This window comes from Anabrus simplex, chromosome 1 (genome assembly GCF_040414725.1).
Source record: "Anabrus simplex isolate iqAnaSimp1 chromosome 1, ASM4041472v1, whole genome shotgun sequence".
In the NCBI taxonomy this organism is placed as follows: Eukaryota; Metazoa; Arthropoda; class Insecta; order Orthoptera; family Tettigoniidae; genus Anabrus; species Anabrus simplex.
The window spans coordinates 107,971,177-107,994,576 of record NC_090265.1 but is presented as its reverse complement, the minus strand read 5'-3'; the positions used below and the strand labels follow the sequence as shown (position 1 = coordinate 107,994,576).

General features: G+C 40.8%; 1 protein-coding gene across 1 annotated transcript in view; it reads left to right on the top strand.

Moving 5' to 3' along the window:
- Positions 1-23,400, top strand: part of LOC136862242 (homeobox protein Nkx-2.4) — a 315,747-nt gene that overhangs the window by 179,782 nt on the left and 112,565 nt on the right. The gene's annotated exons all lie outside the window — the stretch shown is intronic.

The following is a 23,400-nucleotide window of genomic DNA, read 5'->3' as shown; positions in this document are numbered from 1 at the left end:
TAAACCTCACATGGCTTCCTTTGTTTTGAAAAGGGAATAGGACTATATTTTGTTTCCAAAATATCGTGTTTTTGATACCATATTCTTGTTTTCTCTGGGGTAGGGGTAGGTAAGTTATTAGCTCCAAGTGTTTAATTTATGCAAATAGATTTCATGAATACATTAGTATAATTACGTATGTGTTTGTGTGTGTTATTGGATTATACGATTAATATCGAATAGCGTCCCACGGCTTGTAGTATGATACCATTCCGGTATCTTATGCGGAAATCCAAGTAGGATATTCAAATTCAGGACAGCCACTGACGTCTGTGGAATAGGACTTTCATACTGTTGTTGCTCGCAAGGTCCCTGTCAAGTTCTTGAAGTCTGAATACATGTAGGAAAATTCTAACCTCAGCTGTGTTGTCAGTTAGTGGTTGACCTACTGTCCCCTAAAAGGTGAGACTCGATTCTGGTCGAGGACGAATCCATTTAAACATATTTAAATTCAACAACTCATTGTCCTTGGCATGGCTTTGAGGCTCACTCAGCCTATACCACAGAATTTCTTGAGGGTAAGGAAGGTCGGGCGTACAGTTAACCAGTCTATCTCACCTAGTGCCGAGGTAACGCATAGTAGGAGGTCTTTCTTTCCCGTGGACCTGCGTGAACTGTATGGAGATGGACTTAATTTGTCAAAGGAGCTGTCTCTGTCGGTGCGATGTAGAAGGGATTGTAGAAAAAGAACTGTTCCTCGTTAATATTGTAAGCGTGTGCCAAAAACCGCCTGTGTTTGCAAGTTGTTCTAGTTAGCGATAAAAAGAAAGCTAGGGAGCACTGAGTGATTTCGAACCATAGCAATTTACACCTTATGGCCCATATGCTAAGCCTCTACCAACTAAGCTGATACTTTCCAGTGTCACAACAAGTTGCAAAACCTCTACTCTGGGATGAGATATGTTATTAACCTTTTCGGAAAGACAGGTGGTACTTTACCTACTAGAAACTATTTCCTGCGCTATCCATTGTTCATGTGTTATACTCCGATCTAGAAATACATTCTAAGTGATATCTATAAGTCAAATACTATGTGTGCTTCTTTTTCATGGCCAGTGCTGTACAAGTTTAGCGGATTCTTCGATTTTAACTATCGGGCAAATTTTGTGCGTTTGTGTGTACTTGAATGCCAGTCGCGGTGTTATGAGCCGCTCCCTCAACGGGTTGAGCTTCGGTAACACTCATGGCTTGAACAGGTTAACCAAGCCATTGGCTTTCGCCGGAGTTGGCAGTTTGCTGTAATTCACCGACTGCTTCGATGAAACGCACAGCCGGAACTCTGACAATGTGCCCAACTCGTCAGAGAAGTATGAACGCAAAAACCTCGACGCGCTTGTTACTCGCCTTTGTCAGAATTCTCTGTAACCACAAGCTATCGCACACTCTGGACAGCGCTTCGAACGAGTTGTTGTTCAACAAGTCCCACAAAGCGGTATAACATACTTAAAGTAAGTATTACTTGTTTCTCGTCTCAATCGCAGACTATCAACTCTTCCGAAGAGCATGGTCCACGACGGTGGTGGTGACGAGCAACTCAGAGGTGTCGATGTCCATGGATTCATCAATGGAACTCATATCGATGAGTATTTCCACTGGCAAATCACTGACGTTAATGACTGCACTGATACGAGGCCGGGTGGTATCTTCGCGCTTATGTTTCTTCCTGTCCCTGTAGTTTATTCTGTTCGGCGCTGGTGAATTTTTCGGGATCACCACGTGTTGCTATTTCTTCTAATGGTCGCTCCCTAAAATTTCGCTTGTATAAAATCGCCCTAAGCATTGACATTACATTTTTTTCACTATTTTCATTTAAATTTCGTCTCATCTTTATTACAGCGTAACACTGCTATAACTCTCTATGCATGCTTTATATTGAAGTTCATGGGTTCAACATAGTATCTTCACAAAATACTCTCATATCACTTAAATCGATTGATCCGTGTATTCGCTACGCACTCTCAAAGTCGACTATGGCCGTCCGGAAATGAACGATCGAAAAGTGCGTCGATTGCTCGTTATAATCTTCACTAATTTTAAGAAATGTTCTTATTGACACTCGCGTTAACGCTTGCTCGACCAATTTGTGTAAGCAAATTGACTATTCCAATACTGTGTGAGGTTTGTATTTTATAACGTTTTTAAGTCTTCCCTATCGTCATGAAAATGAAAATCCAGAACCTGTTTCCAGTCATTTGACCGGGCCAGGAATGAAATGAATGAAGCCTTCACCTAGCTGTGAGGATATTAATTGTGCCGGCTGCCGAAACCTGTCGCACTCCTATGGGGTAATTATTAATGATTGACAGATGAAATAAAATGATACTGGAGGGTGTTGCTGGAATGAAAGGTGACATTCTCTATTGTCATCTCACTCAACATTTCAAACCGTCATCCCAATTTATGACACATATTCACATGAAAAACATTATTTCCAAATGTTATATTTCGCGCAACTTTCAAATATTTCCGAAAATATTAGTTCTATCTAAAAGGAACACATAGAAAATTATAGAAAATTCAAACTTTTATAAAGTTGTTGCACCTACGAAATTCCCTATGGGATAATGGTTTGGGAGAAGTACTGACCCGCAACACATATCTCACCAAAAGCGAAAATTCTTTGAATTCACTCGCACAACATTGAACCGTAAATAACAGAACCTTACCGGCAAAAGTTCTAAGCTGAAATTTCTGGCTTTCCAGGAGCAACTGGATACCTCATATATTTTTACCTGAAAAGTTCGAATACTCGAGACAGTTTAGATGTTCATGGCCAAAATGTGGGTATGGGACGATCGTCATAATAACAAGCTAACTGACAACGGGGGTGGTCTTTTTTATTGCTTTTATAAGCTGCTAAACCACGTAAGACCCTCTTTCAGAAAGATAATGAAAATTACTATAGAAATGAAAAATAAAACATAAAAGAAGAATCGCTCGAATATAACGTAGAGGGGAAAAGGAATCACAGAAGAGTGAAAGGTGGATAATGATTTCAAAGCCTAGGACTCAGAGCTACCAAGGGTCGCTATTTTGGAATGAGAGATCACTCTTAAGGAAGAGCGAGATTCAGGGAATATGTGTGAAACAATAATTTTCGAAATTTATCATGTGCTCATCAACGAAGAAGTTTTACCTTGGTATATCAAGTTCTGCTTTTATATCGTCGTTGCGCCTGCGAAAATCACCTTGTAAAACATTTCAGCTTAGTACTTAGGCTGATACTAAGGTTCAATATTGTGCGAAGATCCTCAGATAGTTCCTTTTCGTGATGAGGTATGTGCTGCGGGTCAGTATTTTTCCAACAACATCGTCACATAGCAGGCGCAACGACGGCGATATATTGTTTCATATACAACTATTTGCAACTGAATGAAAAGTGACTCGTGATCTTAAGGTGTCTCTACACGAACCAAATAAATATAAATGAATACATTTTTATTCACCGTTTGTCATGAAATGAAAATTAAAATCCACAGCCTGTTTTCAGTCATTTGATCGGCTCAGGAATGGAATGAATGAAGCCCCCATCTACCAGCGAGGACAGGAATTGTGCCGGCTGCCGAAGCCTGTCGCACTCCTCTGGGGCAATGATTAATGAATGACAGATGAAATGAAATGATATTGGAGAGTGTTGCTGGAATGAATTATGACAGGGAAAACCGGAGTACCCGTAAAAAAACCTGTCCCTCCCCAGCTTTGCTCAGCACAAATCCCACATGGAGTGATCGGGATTTGAACCACGGAATCCAGCGGTGAGAGGCCGGCGCGCTGCCGTCTGAGCCGTGGAGGTTTCTACCATTTGTCATACAACTCTTTAATTTTGATATTCGATTTTCAACTAGAGTAGGGCCAAACCTAATAGAAAACCGATATCTTGACGTGGGCCATTTGAAACGATATTCCGGGAACGTAAATATGACACCCGTGCTTAAAATTATCCACTAAATAAAGAGATAAGCTGTGATTAAAATTATCAATGAGGTCGTCATTACTGCAACCAGAATGTGATGCGAAATTATCGGTCTTGAAATATTATTAATAAATCGCTCGTAACTGCACTCCCTAGTTCCTTTTGGATTCTTAAGTCAATCAACAGTTAATGGGAGCATCGTCCGACTCGTTGGCTGAATGGTCAGCGTACTGGCCTTCGGTTCAGAGGGTCCCGGGTTCGATTCCCGGTCGGGTCGGGGATTTTAACCTTCATTGGTTAATTCCAGTGGCCCGGGGGCTGGGTGTTTGTGCTGTCCCCAACATCCCTGCAACTCACACACCACACATAACACTATCCTCCACCACAATTACACGCAGTTACCTACACATGGCAGATGCCGCCCACCCTCGTCGGAGGGTCTGCCTTACAAGGGCTGCACTCGGCTAGAAATAGCCATACGAAATTATTAATGGGAGCATCAAACACACTTCTTTTGCAGCGTGGCCACAAGTCGCCGTGGAGCGTTTAGCTCCCTTGAACGGTGAAATCAACCAAATAAATGACGCATTCGTAAACATGGAATTTAAAAAGTAATTTACATAAGAACTATGCTGATGAGCAGCGTTAAATATGCTTTTCATCCTGATTAAGACGTTCTTGCTAGAGACAAACAAGAGAAACAAAAGAGTCAGGGAAAGGGAAAGTTTGGAAGAACACTGACTCCTGTCTCCAAGGAGTCGAGCATATTTTAACTGAGCAAACACCACCTGCTAGGTGACATGGCTACCTGCATGTACTGTGGAAACGTAAATTGGTAATGAGTAAGGCACGATAGGAATTCGGACCCGGAATCTGCTGCACAGCAATGGGGTGAAATTCGGATTGTACTGTATTTAGCAGGAACTCTTTTCATCAATTTATTGACTACAAGCTTCCCTAAAGAAGGGATTTGCTTTTACCATCAGAAAAATCTTTCCCTACATGTCCATCTAGTAATAATAATAACAACCCGGATTCAACCCTGCTTCAGTGTGTATTCTATTATGAGCAAGTCTGTTACTTTCATAGATCTCTCAGGCTCGTCACTGGCTTTGACAGTATGGCATACACTGTGTATGAGCGATGCTAGTCACGCAATACCTAATGCAGCCAGCTCCTGTGGTGAATAGGCCTACAGTGAATGTTTCACTAATAGGGTCAACGGACGGTACTGTTCAGTAGCGTGGGCTTTGAAGCATGATTCTTAAATTTTCGTTTGTGGGGAAAGCAACAGGAAATTACCTCACCACTCACTTCCTTAGTAGCCCTTTTCAGAGACCCCTAGGCTTTCGATGACAGCCAATGGTGGACTTGACGGGGTTCTAACCAACCTTCGGTCTTACTCCTACTAGTCCTACTCCTGCTACTACTACACATCATAATAATTACACCGGGCGATTCGGCTGTGCGGTTAGGGGCGTGCAGCTGTGAGCTTGCATCCAGGTGATAGTGGGTTCGAACTCCACTGACGGCAGCCCTGAAGATGGTTTTCTGTGGTTTCCCATTTTCACACCACGCACATTCTGGGGTTGTACCTTAATTAAGGCCACAGCCGCTTCCTTCCCATTCCTAAGCCTTTCCTATTCCATCGTCGCCATAAGACCTATCTGAGTCAGTGCGACGTAAAGCAAAAGAGCAAAAAATAATAATATTAATAATAATAATGACCGACTGAATTGGACGTGTGGTTAGGGTCGTGCCGCTGTGAGTTTGCATTCGGGAGACAGTGGGTTCGAATCCGTCTGTTGGCAGCCCCGAAGATGGTTTTCTGTGGTTCCCTATTTTCACACCAGGCAAATGTTGGGGGCTATACCTCAATTAATATCACGACCACCTCATTCACACTCCTAGCTCTTTACTATCCTATTATCGCTATATGGCCTATCTGTGCCGGTGCGACGTAAAGGAAATTGTTTATAATAATAATAATAATAATAATAATAATAATAATAATAATAATAATAATAATAATAATAATAATGGTTTTACATTTTCACTAAGTAGGCTAATTTTACGGTTTCCGGGGACGCCGAGGTGCCGAAAATTTAGTCCATCAGGAGTTATTTTATGTTCCGCTAAATCTACCGACACGAGGCTGGCTAAATGATTGAGCCATGTTCGAACTCTTACAGCAATCTTGGGCACAAAAACTAGCACTGTGCCGTCTGAGCTATTCTTGATTAATTATAGTATTGATATGGATAGACAGGCAATTGGAGCATATTTTTACTTACATTAAAGCCAGTCCCGTAATACAATGATAGCGAGCCTCCTTATTCAGAGTCCCCTGGTCTGATCCCCAGCCAGTCCAAAGGTTTTAATTCTGGATTGAGGTCTGGATCTGTAGGCCTATTCACTCATTCTCGTGTGACTAACTAGGATCATTGCGCTAATGGAGGCAGTGGACACGGTCGTGAAAATCAAGCAAAAAGCTGCGCTAGGCTTACCACATGATTTTTCAATAGCATACCTCCACGCCACGAGGCTAGATACCAGTCATTCCCGCAAGCCAAGATTATTAATGGGTAGTTGCACCAAGGTTTGTTCATTTGAAATCGAGCTTTTTCATAAGGGATGCAGTGCAATATTGACTCGTTATTCTGGGCAGTCCTAAACCCGAAGAGTTTCGATATAAAGAAGCACAATCATGAAAACCATTTATTTCTACGCTAGCATGGAACAAATCGGTTCTGTCGCATAACAATGCGCTCTGGAAAATTGGACTGGTGCGGCGGTGTCATCTGCGTGCTAACTGAACGTCGCCACCAGTGGAAATGTGAGGAGTCGGAGAGTATAAAGACTGATCAATATGCACGCATGTCTGTATGCTCCCCCATTCTTGTAGCTGTCACTTATTCCATTCTGATTGCAAGTCGTCTTCTAACAAAGGGCATCAAAAGGAATTGTCTTATATTCTGAGTTAGTGTGAAGTACTCTGAGAGATGACATCTTGTCGTTTAGTTAACCGTTGGGCAATTTTGATTGAAGTTTGGACTTATAGTGGCGCTATTGTGTGATGACGCTTTACATTTAAAACTTCTGGAGCGTATTTTTATATTTCTTTACTTAGCGTGTGGCTTTTAATGCTGGGAATGTCCGAGGCCTTTCAATATGACGTCTGAGTGTGAGATGATGATAATAAGGTAGGGAGATGTTGAAACCCGCTGTTGGCACATAGTCTAGTCATGTCGAAGAACATCATGGGGTATGCTCAAGGCTTAACGGTCCCACCCAACAGCGTCATATGCCCTCACTCCATATAAACACCGCGGAGAGATTTTGAATTCAGTCCAGGCTTTTGGTGCGCAGTCTAGTGATTAGAAATTGTATAGAGATAACCCCACCCCTCCTACCCTGCCGTCCAATATTCTCACGGATACAATTTTCCATTAACGTGACTCGAACCGGCTAACCAGGGTTCAGACCATATACACTTAACGCCTTAACGATCATGACCACCAGACGTGCTGTATTGCTAAGTGTTACGTTTGGTCTACTCTACTCTATGGCAGAGATTCTCAAACGTCCAAAATCTCACGCGTGCAAACTGAGGCGCAGAGTTCCTGTGCACAGTGCGTCGGTCCCACTCGGCTCGGCTCGCACCAGCGCGTCATCTCGGGGCGACTCGCCTAAGCTCGGTTCAACTCGGCTCGGATTTGGAGCGCTACGGAGCAAGTGAGGAAGAGGGAGACAGGCGTGGGGAAAGAGAGAGACAGCGTTATTGCTCCAAATCGAGGAGTGGGGGATTTACACTCTGGTCAACCAAGCGAAGTCGTCTTTTGCACCGTGCACAGAGCAATGCACTGAGAGGCCCTGCTCTATGGTGTCGAAGCTAGGACAATAAAACAAGACACCATCAAAATAATGACTGAAAGCTCTAGAACTACGCCTTCACAGAAACATTCTCACTGTCTCCCGCGTTGTACATGTCACTAATGAAAATAAATTTCAGAAAGAAAAACTGCAAAAGAAAACTGTTGACCACCATCACATGTAGAAGAACCTTACTTCGAAGGCATGTGCTACATGGTGAAAAAATGTAATTTTAGAATTAGTTCTGAAAGGAATATTACAGGCTGCAGAGGAGGCAGCCGGCGAACATCATTTCTTAAGAGTATTGAAGCATTAAAGAACTGTTTCTGAAAATCGAAGATCACTATTCCTACTGATCGCCAAAGTTCGGGAGAACGATAAGAAGATGAAGATGATGAAGAAGAAGAAGAAGAAACTCTTTTCACACATTTCACACATTCCACCACGTTTGATCGAACTGGATAAAGAAATTAGCTACTGATTAAAAGAATATGTATTCTATTTTTGGCTTCACCAAGAATTCACAAATCGGCGTTATGGTTTCCATCCCTCTGTGGGTATGGCAGTAGAATAACACCCACGGTATCCCCTGCCTGTCGCAAGAGGCGACTAAAAGGGCCCAGGGGCTCTGTACTTTGGAGCGTGGGTTAGCGACCACGTGGCCCTTAACTGTGCCCTGATATTGCTTCCACTTACTTGTGCCATGTTGCTCACTTTTATCTATCCTTTTGGACCTCCCTTGGTCAACTCTTGTTCTTTTTCCGACCCCGACGGTATTACGTATGGAGTCCTAGGGAGTGTTTCATTTTTATGCCCTTCGTGGCTCTTGTCTTACTTTGGCCGATACCTTCATTTTTCCAATTGTCGGACCCCTTCCATTTCCTTCTTTCTGATTAGTGTTACATAGAGGATGGTTGCCTAGTTATACTTCCTCCTTAAACAATAATCACCACCAACACTTATGGTTTCCAGTCTAGGGCTGGCAATTATAAACTTACTTGATACTATGATAGACAGAGGAAACGAAAATCTCTGTGTACCCAACTACAGTATGTGCAAACAATGACTGAAGACGCCCGTCCCTCGGTCTCCTTGAATGTAGTCAGCTTCTCAGCTGTTATATGTTTGGAAGTAACTGTGAATCTACAGTACTGAAATTTGTCCATACACTAGAAGAAAATGTATCGTTCACTACGGATTATCGTAGGACTGACCATCTTCCTTCGTCTTTAAAACCATGATAACCAAACTTTCATCCCTTTATTCACGGTGAGCTTCCTAAAAAGACTGGGAAGCCAATTATGAATTGTCGGACCCAAGGCTGACTTACTCGACGCTTTTCTACCCTATTCCAAGCCAATGCTGTAATAATACGTAGCTTGAAGTCCTCAAGTCTAGTCCAAAATAATGATTGACAAATCATTTAAGAAAATACTAGGTAAACAAATGATAGGGTACCTGCCACCTGTGCGGCAGGGTAGGAGGGGGCCTAAATGTAGATTATGGATTGACTGATTGATTCTTCTTCCTCATGTGTATGTTTAGTCATCAGCCCGAAGGCTGGTTGGGTCCTCAACAGTTCCGCCATGAGCTGTCATAGATGGCCTAGGCATCACTGAAGAGGCGTACTAGGGAAATGAGGAGTGAGGTAGTTTCCCGTTGCTTTCCTCACCGAGCCAAGCCCACTGAAATGCATGCACCAATTGACCCTATGAGCAACATTTTCACACCATTCATTGCAGGGACTGGCTGCGTAAGGAATGGCATTACTAGCATCGCTCATACCTCAGTCACTTTCATATTGTCAAAGCCAAGGATAAGACAGAGACACATCAATGAAAGTAACAAATTCCCCATATGCGTGTTGAAATCTGCCCCACCAAAACCAAACCAAACCCCATGGCACTACAGCCCTTGATGGGCCTTGGCCTACCGAGCGACCGCTGCTCAGCCCGAAGGTTACGAGGTGTATCTGCCCCACCACTACGGCTAAATAAACAAAACACAAAACTGTGGCACGCAAAACCAATTAAGGCACTTGGCCTGCTCTGACAACTGCTGCACAGCAATATTGCAATGTATAAATGACCCTTCAGATATTGTTCATTTTAGTAGGCATGTGAATATGGGAATTCACCATGAAAATTAGTTCTCTATGTAAGTGTCAATAAACAAGCTGATATTGCCGGGTGAGTGGCTTAACCCTTGAGGCGCTGGTGCAGCAATTTTGTCCCGCCGATGTTCTCTCTAACATGCCAGTAAATCTACAGACACGAGACTGGCGTGTATGAGTACTTTTAAATACCACCGGACTGAACCAGGGTCGAACCTGCCAGGCTGAGCTCACAAGGCCAGCGCTCTACCGCCTGAGCTACTCAGCAGGGTTGTGGTAGTACGATTATTATTATTAAGTCGGTAAGCTTATAGTTTTCCGTGTTCGTTGATATCGTGATCATAGCCATGGGGCATCTAGTTTTATGTGGAATCTGAAGCTTACTTGATTCATTAAAAAAATGACACTGTATTGGCCGTGATTTCTATTATTATGCCCAGCTCCACAGCTAAATGGTTGCCAGGCTGGCTTTTGACCCAAGGGGTCCCGCGTGCGATTCCCGACCGGGTCGGGGATTAATTGGTTAATTCGTCCAGCTCGAGGGTTAGGTTTTTTTTGATGTCTTCAACATTAGAAATCAACTTAGGTAGGGCCCCATTCACACAGATATAAAGGTCGCTTATAGTCCGTCTACTAGAAACAGAACTGCACAATAATAACAATAATAATAATAATAATAATAATAATAATAATAATAATAATAATAATAATAATAATAATAATAATAATAGCAGCGTGTGGCTTCTGGAGAGCCCTGGTCTGGTTTTTCGAGTTGACGTCATAAGGCGACCTGCACGTCTGTTACGCTCTACGTAGGATGAGTCCTAATGCTAAAGATTGCACTATCAATCAGCCTCCATGCCAGAGGAATTAATTAATGAATGTTAAAATTCTCCGACCTTGCCTGAAATCGAACCCGAGGCCTCTTGGACCAAAGGCCAGACTTCATGCTAGACTTCATGCCTTTGCTGGCAGGACGTAGTGTTTACAGTGCACTATGTCTTCTGGTATGGGCTACAGCAATATTGTTACTTTCATTGATCTGTCTCAGCTTTATCCTTGGCTTTGACAAGATGAAAGTGACTGAGGTATGAGTGATGCTAGTAATGCCATTCCTTATGCATTCAGCTATGGAGCCGGATTATTATTATTATTATTATTATTATTATTATTATTATTATTATTATTATTATTATTATTATTATTATTATTATTATTATTATTATTATTATTTCTACCACTTTTCGCCACATCTTGTAGGGTCGCGGATACGAACTGCGCCGCACTCGTGCACATGAACTTGTTTTATGGCCGGATGTCCTTCTTGACGCCAACCCTATGTGGAGGGATGTAATACTATTGCGTGTTTCTATGGATGTTGGTAGCGTGGTGTGCTGTCTGAATATTGTTGGGATGAACACAAACAACCAGTCCCCGAGCCAGAAGAATTAATCATATGCGATTAAAATCCCCTTCCCGGCCGGGAATCGAACCTGGAACCCTTTGAACCGAAGGCCAAGGAATCGGACTTTATTATTATTATTATTATTATTATTATTATTATTATTATTATTATTATTATTATTATTATTATTATTATTATTATTATTATTATTATTATTATTATTATTAGACTTCATGCCTTTGCTGGCAGGACGTAGTGTTTACAGTGCACTATGTCTTCTGGTATGGGCTACAGCAATATTGTTACTTTCATTGATCTGTCTCAGCTTTATCCTTGGCTTTGACAAGATGAAAGTGACTGAGGTATGAGTGATGCTAGTAATGCCATTCCTTATGCAGCCAGTCCCTGCTATGAATGGTGTGAAAATGTTGCTCATAGGGTCAGTTGGTGCATGCATTTCAGTGGGCTTGGCAGACTGATATGTAATAGCAACTTCTGGCTCGGTGAGAAAAGCAACGGGGAAACTACCTCACTCCTCATTTCCCTAGTACGCCTCTTCAGTGATGCCTAGATCATTTATGACAGCTGATGGCGGAGCTGTTGAGGATCCAACCAGCCTTCGGGCTGAGGACTAAACATACATACATACATACATACATACATACATACATACATACATAACATTATTAGACTTCAAGACATATTATATAAAATCGCGGAAAAATCGGAAGCTAAATAACTGATATATACTATGTTCAAAATTGTGTAAATATACTTCAAACCGGCGAAATTATCAAAATTTCCACTTTCTAATAACAAAAGGAGGATGTTATGTGAAAGCATATTAAAGTAAGATAACGATTATGAAGCTTGTAAGTGTGTCTAGAAATGAGTTTCGAAACAGATAGCAGCACAAGGAGTTGTTTGTTTGAGGAGAAAGACAAAGGTTCCTTTCTTCGTGTGTAGCTGGACCGTGAGTTCCGTGTACTTGTGTTGACTGGCAGGCTCCACTACTGGTGCTGTGGGTCTGTGGTCAACACCGCCGTACCGACCAGCAAAGTAAATCTCTTCGGCACGACCTTGTGATGCAACGCCCAGGCAGGGGAATTCCTGACGAAGAAGAGGAGAAGAGAGTCGAGTCGGGTAGCATGTAGGGCTCTTGAGCCGTCAAGTAGTCGCTACCGGTCTCCACCATACGGACCTAACGGGAAACTCCTTCCTCACTGTAATTACCTTGCAAACTTCTCTTCCACTGCATCACACAAGTTGGAAACCTCTATGTTGGTTATTGTTCTTCATAATCTCCTCCTATTCTCCAGACAACTTCTGTAAAGTATTAGAAACGTAGAACTTCAACAAGAAGACACTGTGATTTCCAGTGAATCAGCAGCGAACTTCTGAAAACTACCATCAGAAGCCGCTACTTAGGCAAATGCTATATTTTAATCTCTCGCTTTTTAAAGAGTAAGTGTTTTGCTTTCGAAGTTAAGTTAGTGCTAAATCTGCTTTTTGGGAGCGTGATAGAAAGATAGCAAATAGAAGAACCGTAGGTCATTAATATAGACTAAGTTACAAGGATGAAAGTCGTAAGTAAATAATAAGGTGTACTAAATGAGAACTAATCCAATACTTCAAGGTGCAGAACAGTCAAATGAAATGAAACGAAATGTCGTATGGCTTTTAGTGCCGGGATATCCCAGGATGGGTTCGGCTCGTCAGGTGCAGGTCTTTCTATTTGACACCCGTAGGTGACATGCGCGTCGTGATGAGGATGAAATGATGATGAAGACAACACATACACACAGCCCCCCGTGCCACTGGAATTAACCAATTAAGGTTAAAATCCCCGACCCGGCCGGGAATCGAACCCGGGACCCTCTGAACCGAAGGTCAGTACGCTGACCGTTCAGCCAACGAGTTGGACAACAGTCAAATTATTTGCACTGTCAGACGTTTTTTCACTCATGTGATGACATGGCAGTTTCAATGACAATGATAACCTTCCTACATAGCATCGATCATTTTTTTTAGTGTGCACTTTAAAAACCTTTTATTTGAAATGAAAAATGAAAATCCACAGCCTGTGGGTCAGGAACGGAATGAATGAAGCCCCATCTAGCGGCGAGGATAGGAAATGTGCCGGCTGCCGAAGCAATGATAAATGACTGGCAGATGAAATGAAATGTTAATGGAGAGTGTTGCTGGAATGAAAGATGGCAGGAAAACCCGGAGTACTCGGAGAAAAACCTGTCCTGCTTCCGCTTTGTCCAGCACAAATCTCACTTGGAGTGACCGGGATTTGAACACGGTATCCACGGTGAGGGGCCGACGCGCTGCTGTTTGACCCACGGAGGCTTCACCTTTTATTTAAATAATAATCCAGTTAAATTGGCCAAAGGGACGCATAAAGCGGATCATACATTTATTTTTAAAAAAATCATTAGTAGAATTTGCACAAATAACACTTTAATGCTTACCGTGTAACCCTAGAGATATTTTTCTGGAATGACTACCACTTCAATAAATTTTTCAGGTATGATAGTCTGTACATACAGAGTAATTCAAAAAGTTATGCGGAAACTGAAGTTGTGCAATAGAAGGGTCCATTCGAATAGGAGCATAGTGTATTATAGTCTAGAATGATGCCATGCATCTGGGCAATCCGGGAAATGCCAGGAACAACAAAATGAACAATTTTTATACCGAGCAACACGCGGTTTGTATCACGTAGCTATCAGCTTGTATACGGGAGATAGTGGATTCAAACCTCACTGTTGGCATCCCTGAAAAGGGCTTTCCTTGGTTTCCCATGTTCATAATATGCACGGCCACTTACTTCTCACTCATAGCCCTTTCCTATGCCATTTCGCCATAAGATCTATCTGTCTCACTGCGACGCAATATAAATCAAATCAAATTTCTAAAATTCTCTACATTCCTAAACAATCCAGGATAGACAATCACTAAAAGAATAGTCGTTTTTCCACACAGAGAAGTTAGACACTGGACAGCAAGTGGTGTTAATAAGTGCCTACTTCGAATGGCTCTTCAAATTGTACCTTCGACAGGAATGATTCCCTCCTTCAGATGTAGTTGACTATTTACCTAATGGCTCCAATGACCAATCCTGTATAAGATGTGGATCAGGATTTGCAACCAATCAACTACTATATATTGCACCCGTCCACCTCCCGAGTCCCAGACTAGCATTTATCTCAGGGGTGTCGGTTCATTATTTAAATCATCAAATATAAATATAACGGCATAATAGAACACGGGGATGAACGGAGCAACTTAAAATTAAAAGGGGGAAGGCTCGATTGTAACTTGAATTTAAGGACTCCATGATAGGACTAGGAAGTGACTGTTACTTTAAAAAGGGCATCATCTAACTACAATAAAAAGATTATGAGAGTGGTTTCCTTTGAAATAATTTGCCAGAAGGAGCGGTTTATTACGCCATTTGACGTATAAAACTTTGATACACGTGGCAACAATATTTGAATTTACACACATGTTACATATATAAATCACTTGCCATACCGCAAGTGGTATCAATATCTTGCTGCGTTGCTTCTGAAATAAAATGACATTTTGGAGGTATAATTTACGGATCGATTCCATTTGAATCGAACCGTTACTCAAGGATATAGCTTCCTTCTATCGGGAGCCCGAGCATAACCCATGTTACGGTCGGCTTCCCGATTTAACTAAGATGATGTACTCCGGCTATATACATTTTTCCGAGACCGGTACTCGGACTGGGTAATGTTTCTCGTGAAGTGCGAAAACTGGATTCCACGGACAGTCCCTATCTTACGATATCCAGCTGATGCCATACCAATGAATTAGCATATACATATTATTTACATGTGATCTGAATTGTCACCAGTTAGCCTCAGTAGACTACTGCCACAGATGAGATAACGAGAAGCGGTGGGAAATACCGTGGCCAGTGACCCCCCTCGCATCGCGAGCGAAGTAAACAACACGCAAGTATGACTGTAACATCGTCCCATACGGAAACCGTACAATAAAGAGGTACCAAAAGACTCTAATATTATCACTCTCATTATTCAACATACGAATAGAGGGATATCGTCACCAAATAATTTAATCCACGAAATTATCATCCTCGAAATTATTATTATTATTATTATTATTATTATTATTATTATTATTATTATTATTATTCAACGGTTCCTGGCACTGTCACGTTTGATTAATATCATCATTATTATGCGGGATGCAAACACAAATGGTTATAACTGTTATTATAATTATTTCCCTCTCGTGATTATTATTATTATTAATGAATAGGTGACTCAAGATATTATTATTATTATTCACGTCACTTAAGAGGTTATTATTATTAATGGACCGGTCACTTCCGCCAAATTATATATTAAGATATCGGTCGCAATTACAAATTAATTCACTGATCAACCAACGACATCATTACAGTTATTATTATGACAATTATTATTAATCCGACCGCGGTGATTTAACATCGTCCTTACATTGTTATTATTATTATCGGTTGCACATTATCATTTAGATTCCCGTTTAACATCTTTATCAACGCTCAATTAATTAAGGCGGTCCAATCCTTTATCTGCAATATTTATTATTATTATTATCACGACATCATGATTGTCCTCACTCGTTATTACAATGAATACAATATACGACCATTTATGTGGAATCTGAACTCTCATTATCCTTAGATCCGTTGTATCTCAACGAACAGCTGTGCAGTCTATTTATTTCGTACATGCTGTCACGGGTTCGAATTCTACCCACTGCGTAACTCAGTATTTCTCTGTGACACTGCCCGTACATTTTACACTCATATCAATATCCTAAGTGTCTCTCGTACGGAATTTATTTTCCTCTCTATCTCAATATTCCTCGATTCATTTATTTATTCCTCACAGAATTATCAACTGACTTATTTATTCATTTCGGACATCGTACGACCTTTTATTATCTGACTGCAAATTCTTTCACATTTTCTATCTCATTTGGATCTATGCCTTAGTTCATTCTCCACAAATAATCGTAACATCTTGAAATTATATTTACCAAAATTTGACAATCATGGTCTCGTAATATTAGCACTACATGTTCCGGCTAATGAATCGCAACTTCAAAACGCGACATTTATACGTAAAAAAATATTGGACCGTAATTTAAACCACACGTTCATTAACATGTACGGATTATTAGCACCGATCTACATTTCAATATTATTAATCGATCAAATTAAGTTATCACGCACTTTAATTCCAAATTAAAACGACCTCCCGTCATTAAATGATTTCCAATAAACTCAACACTTGATCACATGAACTACATGAATTATTATTATCTCCAAATCATATTTAAAATAGAAATATCTTCTTTAAAAAAAATAGTTATATTATTTATTTATTATTATTATTATTTAAAAAAAAATAATAATATTTTCGCCTGTAATACGGTAGTCCACTCTTATTATGTTTAACGCATAACCCCTTTTTCAAATTCAATTCATTCTGGCACTAAACACTCCAGATATGATTTACTTGGAAATATTATATTAATCGCATCTCACAAATTTAACAACTTCACTTTGAAAATATGACCATATTAATTTCAACAAAACACACTTGGTATGGCGAAGCTGGATTTTCCTTCCATGTCATTAAATGGCTCGTTAAAATGACAAAACATAAAAGCACATATCGGGTCTTATTTAACTAGCATAATCAAAATCAAATGTAAAGAACATTATCGACTACAAAGAAAATATGAATGCATGCATGACTTAACGTACTACACTATATATACAAATTTACATCTCCAACAAACTGAATACATAAAAGACCCGATTATTTACATTATTATGATTTACTACTGTCCGTGCTACAAATTTAGGATGGGGTCGTTAAGCGACCCATCTTGTTACAGAAGGTAACCAAGTCTAATCAAATTATTCCCATTTTTCCCATCACGATAACATTTCCCAAATATATTTTACAGTTTAGTACTCATCTTAGTTATCGGTATTCCATTGCAGCTTTGCAGACGAGAGGCTTCATCCAGCCCCTCTCTGCGTTTTACTCCTCCATCCTTGATGGCGTAGTTTCACAAAAGATTTCCTGGCACATTATCATTTTACACTCATATCTTGACTGCCACAAACCTTCACCATTTACAACGTTAACACAACAAATTTCTATCCTAGACCCAAGAAGTTAATATATTTACACTATTTAATCTTCGTCCACCTACCGCACAATGGACCTGGACACGTACGACGAGGTGTCAACTATTTCGCCCGTCGCGATACGCCCGATTTATACGGCATTCTTGACGTGTTCATTACATCGGTTCGGTATAGCTAAGTACAGGCTACTACTTCCTTAAAGTACTGTTCGTCACACAGTCTATTATGTACGTACTTATGGTGATATATTTTATACTACTCTCTTGCAGGATAATTACTTTACATCACTGATATTCACAAAGGATAAACACTGTCCTACGTTAACATTTTCTAATTCCTGATGCTTGAGCGCGATCACATTTTACAAACACCGGCGGATGCTCGCGCCATTAAATGACTGTACGTCCGTAGAATTCTAAGTTACCGGCGACCAACAGTTCAACTCCCGATATTCAATTCACGTGTGCTGGCGACCGTCAATTCAGCTCCAACGATTCAAGACTAGTGGCTGGCGACCGTCAATTCAGCTCCGTATATATGGATGAAGCCTTTTTCCCGCGGATTTGTTGACGTCATACCCCTTAGGGAGGGGGTGGATTTTTAATATCGGTACTTGCACTCCGAATTGGAAGTTAAAATTTACATCAAATTAATCCACTCCGCTAGCATATCTGCTGGATAAAATATGAACTCCAGGTGATCACAGATTTAGGAGATATGGGTGGATTTCGCTCCTCACATTTCGCGCCTTCGTAAGCGTCCCTGACAACGTGGTCTCCTTTCAGCCAATGAGATTCAAGCTGTCCGGTTTCCAAGAAATCCAGCCTTCAATTTATTTAATTTGCCAATAAGTATTGATTATTTTTCCATGCATGACCCCTAATAAATTCATTACATTCATCCGCGTACTCATATTAATTTATTACTGAATACTTTTGTAGTTACGAAAATATCTCATCCATCATTCCTTAAGATGGTATCACTGAGTCTCCCATCAAATTTTTACTATTGGCCGGCAAGCGGTCACGTGATTTAAATCTCCACCTGCTCGAACTTAGGCTAGCGAACGTACACTCAGCCGCTGTAATTTTCCATGAGGTCATGGAATTTCCGTCCTACCAAAAATATCCCAAGGTCTTACTCATGTGGTGGGTTTTCTTTGTATGACTCTCCCCCCTTCCTCTTTCTGACCAAGACTTATTTGTGGACTCTGTATTTCCTTGTACGCCAACTAATGATATTCCCTGCTGTGAAGTAGCTAAAAGTTGTCGGGTTGAGCTAATTGATCACATTAGCTCCTTCGCTCCGATTTCGACATTACCTAAACGAAATATTTTCAAATACACTCCTCTGTATTTCAATAAATGTATCATATTATTTTACCGATGAAATCATGATTGATTATGGGCCTAAGTCACTCGGGTTCAATATCGCCAGAATAACATAATTGACTGAGGTACGAGCTATTCCGGTAACACTCTTCCTCCTCCAGCCTGTGCCTGTTATGAATGGTGAGAAAGTGTCACTCATAGGTATGTTGGTGCATGCGTTTTGTTTGACTTGGCAGTCTAATTTGTAAGAGAACCATCTGACTCCTTGAGGAAATCAACAAGAAATTACTTCATTCTTCATTTTCCCAGTACGCTTCTTCAATGATGTCTACTTAGGCCATCTATGACAGCTAACGGTGGAGCTGTTGAGGATCCAACCATCCTTTGGACTCAACATATTCAACCTCTTCCCAACAACTTTTCCTTCAAAATTGTGACTTGAAAGGACGGAACGAAGAGGATGAGTAAGTTTGATCCTCAGCACAAAGGGTGGTTGGATCCTCTCAACAGTTCCACCATCAGCTGTCATAACAAGGTTAATTTCAAAAGTAGTCTCCAAAGTTGCACAAGCACTTGTCCCACGCTATAACCAACCTTTGAATAGTCTGCCGTGCTCATATAATTTCTTTGACTGAGATTGGAACCAGTTGGGAATATTATTCATGACTTCGTTATCCGAATGAAAGCACCGAACTTTAAATGCCTTTTTCAACTGACAATCCACCGTATAGTTGTAATCTATCGCCATAAGACTTCCATATCCTTGATCCGCTGAGAAAGGCAGTAGTAGGCGGTGAAATATTGGATATTAAGCTCTGGTCTATAGTAGTGTAGCTGAATGTTAAGCACCGGAGACGCCGACAATGTACTGTATACAGAATGTTTCACAAATACACGGCGTAATTTCAGGGTTACATTCCTCACATACAGAGAAGGAAAAAAAGGATATGTGAACAACGATTTGAAAATGCGTACTTTCTTCGCCTCTACGATCACCTGATCTAAACTCGTTGGACTTCTTTGCGTAGGTTTAAGCAGATTCTTTGGTATAAACGGCCGTTGTGTAAGATGAAGCAACACTTTACGGCAGAACTGTAAAGTCTTTTCGAACAATAAGCACAACACCGGACATATTCGAGTGCGTTCGTAACTCCATGAGTCGTCGAGCACATAAGTCTATAGTATGGGAGGAGGTGGGCATTTTGAACACCTCTTGTAAGGTAATGACCGAGGTACATTAGTACATGCAAGTCATGCAAGTTAGCCCGCAACACTTGAGGTTCTAGCCCACAACAGAGTCGGATATTTCGAAAAGTACGCCTTTTCGGACTCTTGTTTATACGGACGTTTCTCTTTCCCTGTATGTGAGGAATCCAACCCTGAAATTAGAAATTTCTGAAACAACCTGTATATTATTCAAAACACATTTTTTATTTTATGAAAGTCCAGTAAATATCGTATGCAATGTACAGAAGGACGTCTTCAAACACGCCAAATACACATACAAATCATAATAGTATTTACTAGGTCTGCCATACGACATTGTATGATTTTGTACATCAGTTTTGTTTTCTTCTTTTTCTTAGTTGGCATAGGCGATTGTTTGGGAGTAGTATTTGTTTTAATAAACACCACTATTCTAATGTTATACTAACACTAGGTGTTGTTTACGGGAGGTCGAATATTCTTTTTATTATCGGAAATGATAAACTCACTAATGTTTGGACGTATATAGAACGCAAAATTTACACGCGTGTAGTTCAGTAATGACGGTAAAGGTGTGGGGAACGGCAGTGGCTGCTAGCAACGGAACATTTTTCTTAAAAGTAGCAGTGCTGTTGGTTATCTGTTTCTTCTGACGCTAGAGCAGAGGCATGCTTTGGAAAGCAATGCTGGGCTGGACCATTACCGTGCGCTCTAAGATTCTAAGGGGCTGCCGAGGGAAGCCAGCTCGAGCGAGCATCAGCTTACTTCACAGCACGGTTCGACTCAGCAAATTGAATGGTCCAAATCATGAGGCGCTCAATAAGAACAGTAGCAGGCATAAGCTGTATGGTATTCTTCTTACTTTAAGAATGTACTCTTATGAACTAAGCAAAAGCAAATGGGAACGCTCAGCGTAAGAGTGTTGCACTTTCCTACGCAACTGCTGGCTTATAAGGCCGAATACTAAGTACCGTATGTACAGATGTTTTCAAAAGAAGACAAGAATATACATGGATATAACTTCTTACGTTTTCAAAAAAACCAGTACCACTCTCTGTTTGCGTGGCACGCGGAATAGGAATGAGGCTTTCTCATTCAGTGAGCGATAGCTGGCCTCACTTCGGCAAATATAAAGAAAGCCTGAGATTGAGTTTGCTTTTCTTGAGAGCAAACCGCGCACAGAAGCAACACCTGCAGTTTCTTGCTCAACATCCGCTCACTCCACCAATAAACATTATTCATGTGCGTAATTGTGCTTGCCTAGTCGCACAAATGAGATAAGATCTTCTCTCGTTGAATGGAGCAGGGAAGACAAACTAAAATGCAAATTTGATGAAGGCTAATTTGAGTAGGTGTCTTTGTAGTCAAATCTAGGTTGATAGGTTTGGTTATACGGAAAGGATATTTGATGAAGTAGTTATAACAATAACAATTAGTGAAGGTCTAGCAAGAGTCAAAATCGAACCATTGACAGGGAGTGGATGAACTGGTTATTGTATTACTGGGATTAATCATCTGTCATCGACCCTGACTTAGTCCCGTTGTGTTTGAAGGTGCTCAAATACGTCAGCCCCTTGTAGTTAGATTTACAGGCAGGTTAAAGAACTCCTGAGGGACAAAATTCCGGCACCTCGGCGTCTCCAAAAATCGGAAAAGTAGTTAGTGGGACGTAAAACCTATAACATTATCAATCATCAGTCACCACTGATCTGTATTTAAATCTTTCATCCAGATGACAGGTACCCTATCAGTTGCTTACCACGTCTTTATTTAACTGATTTCAAAGAAGTTGGAAATTTTTCCAACATTTCACTTTCTAAATTATTCCAGTCCTGATTTCCTCTTCCTATAAACGAATATTTGGCCTGATATGTCCTCATGGATTCGAATATTATCCTCACATTATGATCTCTCCTACGTTTAAAATCTCCATTCAAGCTCATTCATCTACTGCGCTATGTGATTCCACTCTAAGGTCAGCTCTGAACATCCCGCTTAGTCGAGCAGCTCGTCTCCTTCAACCTACGTCTTTTCAACTCCACTCCAAAGTTTTCAACACTTGCGTAACACTACTCTTTTGTGGGAAATCTCCCAGAAGAAATCATGCTGATTTCCTTTGCATTTTTTCCAGTTTTCCAATCTCTGACGAGGGGTTCCGTACACTGGAACTGTACACGCCCTCTCCATTACATCCTTACAAACCCTAAATACCCTCATAACGACATGGAGAGGTCTCTAAAATTTATTTACAAGCTCATTAATGTGATTACTCTAATTAGAATACTTAACTTCTAACATCATTCAGATGCAGTAGAAAGGATAGTTTGTCGGGCTGAGTGGCTCAGACGGTTAAGGCTCTGGCCTTCTGACTCCAACTTGGTTGGTTCGATCCCGGCTCAGTCTGGTGGTGTTTGAAGGTGCTCAAATACGTTGGCCTCATGTCGGTAGATTTACTGGCACGTACAAGAACTACTTCTGGACAAAATTCCGGCACCTAGGCGTCTCCGACAACCGTAAAAGTAGTCAGTGGGATGTAAAACAAATAACATTATTATTAGAAAGGATAGAAGCAGCAAAAATGTTGAAAACAACATTGAAGTACTGACAGAAATAATAATAATAATAATAATAATAATAATAATAATAATAATAATAATAATAATAATAATAATAATCGCCTCTGTGGTGTAGTGGTTGATGTGATTAGCTGCCATCGTCAGACAACCGGGTTCGATTCCTGGCTATGCCAGGAAATTTCGAAAGTGCTACGAGAGCTAGAACGGGGTCCACTCAGCCTCGGAAGGTCAGTTGAGAAGAGGAGTGTTCGATTCCCACCTCAGCCATCCTCGAAGAGGTTTTCTACGGTTTCCCATTTCTCCATCCCGAAGGGGGCTGAATATGGACTTTAAACATTTAGAGTGTCACTATTCATCTCAGCGAACGCGAAAACTATGTATTCGACACTATTTTCGATTAATTTTATATATAACCCCGCTGCCCCCCACCCCTAAGAGTGTTAGGGATGGCTTACCCACACAGTGCTCATCTCCAGACAGTAAGTTATAAGTGTACCAAGTTTCGTTCAGTTTGATATAGTGGTTTAGGAGGAGATGTGTCATTTATATGCAAACATATAAACATTCATTATATATATATATATATATATATATATATATATATAGAGAGAGAGAGAGAGAGAGAGAGAGAGATAGATAGAGCGAGAAAGATACAGGATATTGGTATTCGAGTTCTCTCGGCCTTTTCAATCGTGACATCAGTAGTTTCGCCCCAATGAAGCAGCCAGCTCCT